Source organism: Acomys minous, assembly GCF_964271855.1.
Source record: "Acomys minous genome assembly, chromosome: 6".
NCBI classification, from domain to species: Eukaryota; Metazoa; Chordata; class Mammalia; order Rodentia; family Muridae; genus Acomys; species Acomys minous.
The window spans coordinates 123,103,213-123,110,973 of NC_140487.1; positions in this window are offsets into that span (position 1 = coordinate 123,103,213).

A 7,761-nucleotide genomic window follows, 5' to 3' on the forward strand; every position below is an offset into this window, starting at 1 on the left:
GCATGCTCTCTGACTAGAGAGTGGTGGGGGGTAAGCCTAGGCAGAAGCTTGTGCTAATGTCAGAGAACAGTTTTCCACACTATGTTTTGCTCTATAGGCAAAGTTTGGTACGTGGTTAAATTGACTGATTGTTGCTAAGGTGGGGGGGCCACCTTAGAGGAGGGGTAGCAGAGACAGGAAGGAAGTACAGGTGGAGAAGGAAGGCCTGAGAACAGAGCCTTGGACGCCACCACTAGACAATGCTTGGGTTACCTCATGTCTGGTGGGGGAGGGGAGTGAGGGAGGGGGAAGTCAATGGTTAATTTTGTGGTAGAGCACAAGTATGTTAAACAAGGGCAGCAGGCATGGGGTAACTTAGAAAAGCAGAGGAGGGCTTGGAGAGGTGGCTCAGCAGTTAAGAGCACTGATTGCTCTTCCAGAGGATGTGGGTTCGATCTCTAGCACTCACACAAGGGCTCACAACCACCTATGCAACTCCAGGGCCAGGAGATCCAACATCCACTTCTGGTCCCCACAGGTACCAGGCACACAGGTGGTGCTCAGATATATATTCAAGAAAACACCCATACACATAAAATAATGATTAAAAAAAAAAAAGAGAGTATGAGAGCCGGGTGTGGTGGCGCACGCCTTTAATCCCTGCACTCCGGAAGCAGAGGCGGGCGGATCGCTGTGAGTTCGAGGCCAGCCTGGTCTACAAAGTGAGTCCAGGACAGCCAAGGCTACACAGAGAAACTCTGTCTAAAGAAAGAAAGAAAAAAAAAAAGAAAAGAAAAATGAAAATGGAATGTCTATTTTATTTTTGTTTTTTGAGACAGGGTTTCCCTATGTAGCCTTGGCTGTCCTGGACTCACTTTGTAGACCAGGCTGGCCTTGAACTCACAGAGATCTGCCTGCCTCTGCCTCCTGAGTGCTGGGATTAAAGGCAAGAGCCACTATGCCTGGTGGATATTGTTTTCTTTCTTTCTTCCTTTTTTTTTCTTTTCTTTCTGTTTTGTTTGAGACAGGGTTTCTCTGTGTAATAGCGCTGGGTGTCCTGGAACTCACTCTGTAGATCAGGCTGGCCTCGAACTCAGAGATTTGCCTGTCTCTGCCTCCTGAGTGCTGGGATTAAAGACCTGCCTCTTTTCTTTAAGTTTTTGGTTTTTTGAGATGGTTTCTCTGTGTAGCCCTGGCTGTCCTGAAACTCATTCTATAGATCAAGCTGGCCATGAATTCAGAGCTCCGCCTGCCTCTGCTTCAGTGGTGCTGGGATTGAAGGTGTGCGCCACCACTGCCCAGCAGAGGCATTCTTTTAAAAAAAAGATTTATTTATTGTATGTATATGAGTGCTCTATCTTTATGAACACCTGCAGGCCAGAAGAGGGCACCATATGGTTTCTGGGAATTGAACTCAGGACATCTGGAAGAGCAGACAACGCTCTTAACCACTAAGCCATTTCTCCAGCAGCTGAGACACTCTTAAAAAAGAAAATCTAAAGGAGTTGAACAAGTCTGCATGTGCTATGTGTGTAGTGTGTGACACATATGTGCATGTCTGTCTGTGTGTTGTGTATGTGTGTGTATTGGGTAGGACTAGAACAGACACGGTTAGCTTCTAGCCTGTTGGTCTAGATCTTTTCTGGCAACTCTATCCCTTGTAACCAAAGGCTAGGCATCCAGAAGACACATGTAGCCCATGGCCATACCTGATTGGACCAGAATGGAGGCCCTGATTCCAGCAAAGCCAATCAAGTCCTTCCCAGAAAAGGGGTCTTGGGACCAAGGTGAAGAGGCCCAGGGTAGGTCAGCCTGGCAGGTGGGACAGGTCGGGACAGGTGAGTGCTGCTGAGGGCTTCCTTAGCCCAAGGGAGGCTGGGCTTCGACTGTGGGTCTTATAAGAGCAGCCTGTACCTGTAATGCTGTGACATGAACATCTGGCCTTCGTCCAGTCTCCTGCAATCGGCTCCTAACATCCTGGGAAATTTTGCAGTCGCATCTTTCTGTGGCCAGGGCTGACTGGTACTAGAGGGCTACTGGACAGTCTCAGAATGGGGCTGGCTGCCTGATGAGGGTGGGGATTTTGAGCCCTGCCCCACAGCCTACTGAGAAAAGAAGACGGTAGATGTCACCAGTCATTTCCACATAAATACTCAAGAGAACAGTGCACTATTTGTTGCTGTTTGTTTTGAGACAGGGTTTTATGAACCACAGACTGGCTCTAAATTCACTACAGAGCTGAGGGTGACCCTGAACTCCTGATCCTCCTTAAATGCTAGGATTACAGGGGCCTGTTTTAGGGGGTCCTAGGCAAACACTCTACCTCAAGAGGGCAGTGTTCTGAGCACTTTCTGGTCACTGGAATAAAAAACAAATAAAAATCGAGCCAGGGAAGTGGCCTTTGGGTAAGCCAGGGTGCCCTGTGTCCTCTCCGGCCTCAGCCACTCATCTCCCCACTGTGTCTCATCTGGCCCTTATTGCGAGTCAGAAAGCGTAAGCGAACATTTCCCAGAGTTTTCAGAGCAGCTCCAGTAAATCAGCGAAGCCTGACGAGGGGTCCTGAGACCTGGGCTTTAACACCAGTCCTCCAGGAGCAGGGAAGGCAACCAGGGGACTAATGGTGGGTACCGGGCAGGGGCAGCCTTGGGGACAAGGACACTTTACTACAAAGTCCTCTTTCCTGTCCCAGTGGACTGACTGGTTTCTGAACATAGCCTGGGAAACAGACTGTGGACTCGGCTGTAGAATAAGGTAGAAATAAGATGGAGTCCCACAGCCAGCCCCCGCCCCCCATCCCCACCCCTCCCGCCCCCTCCGCCCTGAGTTCTATCCCACTCCATCTGCTTTCACTGCCTCTGACGCTGCCCCAACCAGGACTTGCAGGTCCAGATCTTCCCTGGCTTGCTGTGGAGTCTGGGCCTTCTTCCCATTGTGTGGAGTACCTGTCTCTGCATCTGACTGTTGGTAGAATTAGGGGCCCAGCAAAGAGGTTACCCAGCTGACCCCTTGCCCAGAGGGACCCCACTTTGCCCCCTGTTGTACCCTTGCTTTGCAGTATTCATCTGCTCAGCTGTGACTGACTACTGGGTCAGCCGCTCCCTGGGAATACTGTTCTATACATATCAGGGCTGGTGCAGTGGCACATGCCTGAAATCCCAGCACTCAGGGAGGCAGGGGCAGGTGGTGGCTCTCTGTGAGTGCCAGGCCAGCCTGGTCTACAGAGTGAGTCCAGGACAGGCAAGGCTACAGAGAGAAACCCTGTCTTGAAAGAAAGGCCACTTGTTCTCTGCTTGGCACGCAGACAGCACTGTAGGTTAGTGTATAGGAATGCTACTGAATGAGTAAATGATGTAATTCTGAGTGGGCTAGTTGGGGGCAGTAGCCAATGAATATGAAGAATAGCGGCAAGAGCCACCTCTAGCCACTGCGGAAATAATTCTGCCCTGCGCTTCAAGCTGGACTTTACATTCAGAGTTATGGGGCCTCATAATATTCACCCCTGACAGCAAGGAGGCTGGCTTTGCTTTTGTGTGAGAGTGTGTGTGTGTGTGTGTGTGTATGTTTTGTTTGCATGAGTACACGTATGTGTGCATATGGAGATGTCAATGCCTGGCACCTTCCTCTCTTTCTCTTCACCTTAGTTTTTGAGACAGGGATCCTTCCCCCAACATGGATTCACCAATTCAGCGAAGCTGGCTATGCCTCCCTAGCACTGGGATTACCGATGCCTACTGTACCCAGCATTTTATGTGGGCACTGGATACAGAACTGTGTAGTGGAAGTTTTGGTTTCTTTGTAAACTTGGTTATGTCATGTAAATATGCTTTTGTTTTCATCCCAAGTGTGGGATTTTAGTTTGGGCTTTAGTTTGTCCACAGCTGATAATTGTCTCCTGTGGGGCCCGGTCTTAGGCAGCATGGAAAGGGGCGTGGTCTAGGACTCTGAGGAAGATAAAAAGGAGAGCAGTGGAAGAGAAGGTGTGGCACACGGTGGAAGCCTGTGGAGTGTAGCAGTTTAGAGAGACCAGAGACTGGTGTGGCGGACTGAGAGAACCGTTTCAACACAGCGGCTCAGAGGAGACTGCTTGACCACAAAGAACCCAATTGACCCTCAACAGCTGGGAGCAGTAAAGGGGTCTGCACCCCCTCTCCCCTCTAACATTCTTTCTCATACTCAGGGTTAAGGGGTTGGTGGGAGGGAGTAGAGGCTTCAAACCCCAAGTTAAACAGCCAGGGTCAACAGAACTCAGATTCTGTGCTTTCCCAGCAAGCACTTCACCAATGGAGCCATCTCCCTCGCCCTGTACTTGCTTTGCACAGGGGTCTCAGCCCCTTGTATCTCCAGAGAAGGGCCTGGGGCTAAGCATTCTTAACTCAGTTCTCGAATCAAGGAGACTTACAGCTTTAGAGAGAGGCATGGAGGGGCACTCTGCAGCCTCCCGATGGCCCCCCTAGCCAGCCGGGTGACCCCTAGGCTCCCTCCACAGTGGCCTTCACCTCCACCCCCAGTCCCATGGTGAAAGACTAGGGGCAGAATTCACTGGGGGAAAAAAACAGGAAGTAGAGGCCAGAGGAGGGATGCAAAAGTTCCCAGGTGACTGTGCCCCCCACAGCACTATAGGACAGGGAGCTGGGGGGCAGCCCTAGTCTGTGGGTATGCAGTGAGGTTAGGCAAGGCCCCACAGTGAGGGTTCTATTTAGGGACAAGTCACACCTGTGCCTCAGTCTTAACTCTTATCTCAGCTATGCACAGCTGCCCAGTTTCCAGAACAGACCAGATAAGCTCATGACTGGCCAGGGTTGCCCAGCTTTTCCCACGGTGGGGTCAGGGCTCCTTGCTCTTTTCTCAGACTGGTTTATATTTGTGGTGTGTTTTTGTTCTAGGCCTGTAAGTGTACAGTTGGCAGGGCAGGGCAGGGCAGGGATACTGTTCCTGGATCCCTTTCTGTACTTGGAGAGCAGGCAGCTGAGGATCTGAGCCGGAGACTCTGGTTCCCCCAGCTGTGTCTGCCAGGAAGGCCGGGTTCCCAGTCAAGCTCAGCTGCGTATGCTCTCTCAGCAGGCTGAGACACCAAAAAGCTCGGGACTCTAGTGACTTCAGGGTTCTCCTTCCTACCCTGAGCTCAGGCAGCCCCAGCACACCAGTTATGTGCTCTGATGACATGTAGAAGCAGGCTGACATCTCAAGGGGGAAAAGGGACTCTGATGGCCTGAGACGGTGAGGGGACAGCTCCCTACCATGAAGTTTCAGTCTGATTGCCCCATTCTAAGTCAACAAGCTAGGCTTCTGGGGACCCTGTTCCCAGTCCTACCGCCAGGGCCTTTCCCTGCAGGAGCCTGGAAGCCTCATGGCATTGGGATTATCCCGCTTTCCGGAGCTCCCCAAAGCCTTGTCCAGGGGCACTCATCTTCCCCTTGGCTGTTTACTTCTTCCACATTCATCCCTTCTGCCTCTACAGCAGCCTCCAGACATCACCCAGCATCTTAGAGACTCTTCAAGCCAAGCACATCTCAACTGCCAGCTCCCTGGGCCCGCCTGTCCTGCCCACCGCTGTCTCCCCTCTCACAGAGCCTGGGCCCGCCTGTCCTGCCCACCGCTGTCTCCCCTCTCACAGAGCCTGGGCCCGCCTGTCCTGCCCACTCCTGTCTCTCCCGCTCACAGAGCCCCTGCTGTGCAGGCAATGCCAAGGTTGAGAGCCGGGTGTCACTGACCCTCAGCCACTCACACCTACACCAGCCCATCCTCACTTCGCCTCACACAGGAGCTTCTGGAGCTGTTCCGTCCGTCCGTCCATCTGTCCATCAGAAAGCACATGCCAAACAGGTTGGCTCTATGTCCCTTCCAGGTTCCTGCTTCCTGTCAAGGTGGCTTGGAACTAGAATCAGGCAGGGCTGGCAGCCAGTCTCAAGTGTCCCGTCTTCTCTGCCCTCCTTGGACGAAGTCCTACCTCAGCTGTGTGCAGCGTGCAGGACAAGCAGGGAAGGTGAACACTGTGAGGGAGGCACAGCCTCTCTTTGGAAGGAGACATGCTGCACGAAGAAGGGACCTATAAGGGAATAATGTGTATAAAATGCTTAAAATAGCCCCTGACGTCATTGCTGTCGTCATAGTGTGTATCTTTTTGTTTTTGAGACAGGGTCTCATGTAGCTCATGCAGGCCTCAATATGTCGCTAGGAATGACCTCGATCTTTTTTTTTTTTTTTTAAGATTTATTAGAATACAATGCTCCGCCTGCACACAAGAAGAGGGCACCTGAGGGCACCAGATCTCAGATGGTTGTGAGCCATCATGTGGTTGCTGGGAATTGAACTCAGGACCTCTGGAAGAGGCTTAACCTCTGAGCCACCTCTCAGTTCTAACCTTGAACTTCTGATCTTACTGTCTCTGCTTCCTAAGCGCTGAGGTCACAGGTACCCACAACTATGACTGACTTATCACTGTCTGTTCTAATTATATTATTATTTTGGTTTTTCTTTTTATTTTCTTGTTTGGTTTTTCGAGACAGGGTTTCTCTTGTAGTCCTAGCTGTCCTGTACTCACTTTGTAGATCTGGCTGTCCTTGAACTCACAGAGATCCACCTGCCTCTGCCTCCCAAGTTCTGGGATTAAGGGGTGTGTCACCACACCTGTCGACTATAGGGTTTCCCTGTGTAGCTCTGGCTGTCCTGGAACTCACTCTGTAGAGCAGGCTGGCCTTGAACTTACAGAGATTGGCCTGCTTCTGCCTCCCAAGTGCTGGGATTAAAGGTATGTGTAATATCACACTCCGTCTTGCATGTGAGGTGATAGAAGCTGCATGCCTGAGGTAACACAGCACCAAGTGTTGAACCTAAGCCTGTTGGACGCCTGTGCTCTCAGGCTCCTGTTTATGTAGGTCTGTCTCAGGTCTGGTGTCAGCATTGAGCATCTACACGCTGCCTATCACATTTCAAGGTCTGTAAGTTCACACCTCCACAGGACTGGTTGACGCACAGGTGGGTTCTCCCTTATGGGGTGCCGGCCCTACTGCTCAGCTCAGCCCTTCTCTCTGGGAGTCTGCAGCCTGGTCACTGGGCCTGGGGTTAGGGCTCCAGGGAAAAGCCAGGCCCCATCTAGTGACAACTGCAGGTGGGACAGTTCAAAGCTCAGTAGGCCTAAACTGTGCAGTGCTTTCTGATGCAACAGCCAACCTCTTGAGGGCAGCCACTGGGGTGGGGCATATCAGAGATTGGTGCTGCTAACTACAGCAGGTGCTGGGCTCCAAGGCTTGTTTTTCTGAAACTGCTTCTTCCTTCCCCAAACTTCCTATTTCTTATTTCCCACACTGCAAGTGACAGAGTATCCAGAGCTGTGTCCCCTTCATGGGTGCTGTGCAAAATGGCTCTGATCCACACCATCTTCCCCTTCCTTCCTCATCATCTCTGCAGGCACCTGAGGCCACCTTCCAGCCAATGTCTAGCTACTCTCTGGGGAGCCGAATGGGGCTGCTCCTGGGCAATTCAGCCCTCTCCCCTTGGCATTTGCCCCTTCCACCTCCTCACGTAGCCTGACTGTCCTCCCAGTTTCCTCTCTGCTGTAGTGGCTTCAGTTCTCCCCGAGTCACTCTGCATGGGCGGAGACCATCAAGGGTTGGGGATTATTATAGTTTGTTCCCTGTCCTGCATGTTACTAATTGAACACCAGATATTTCATCTTGGATATGCAAGTGGCATTCTCTATTTGGAGGACACGGGATTACAGGCATCTGCACCACAGAACTCAACCTGGTTCTCACATTCACAATTTCGTGTGGGTAGGTTAAT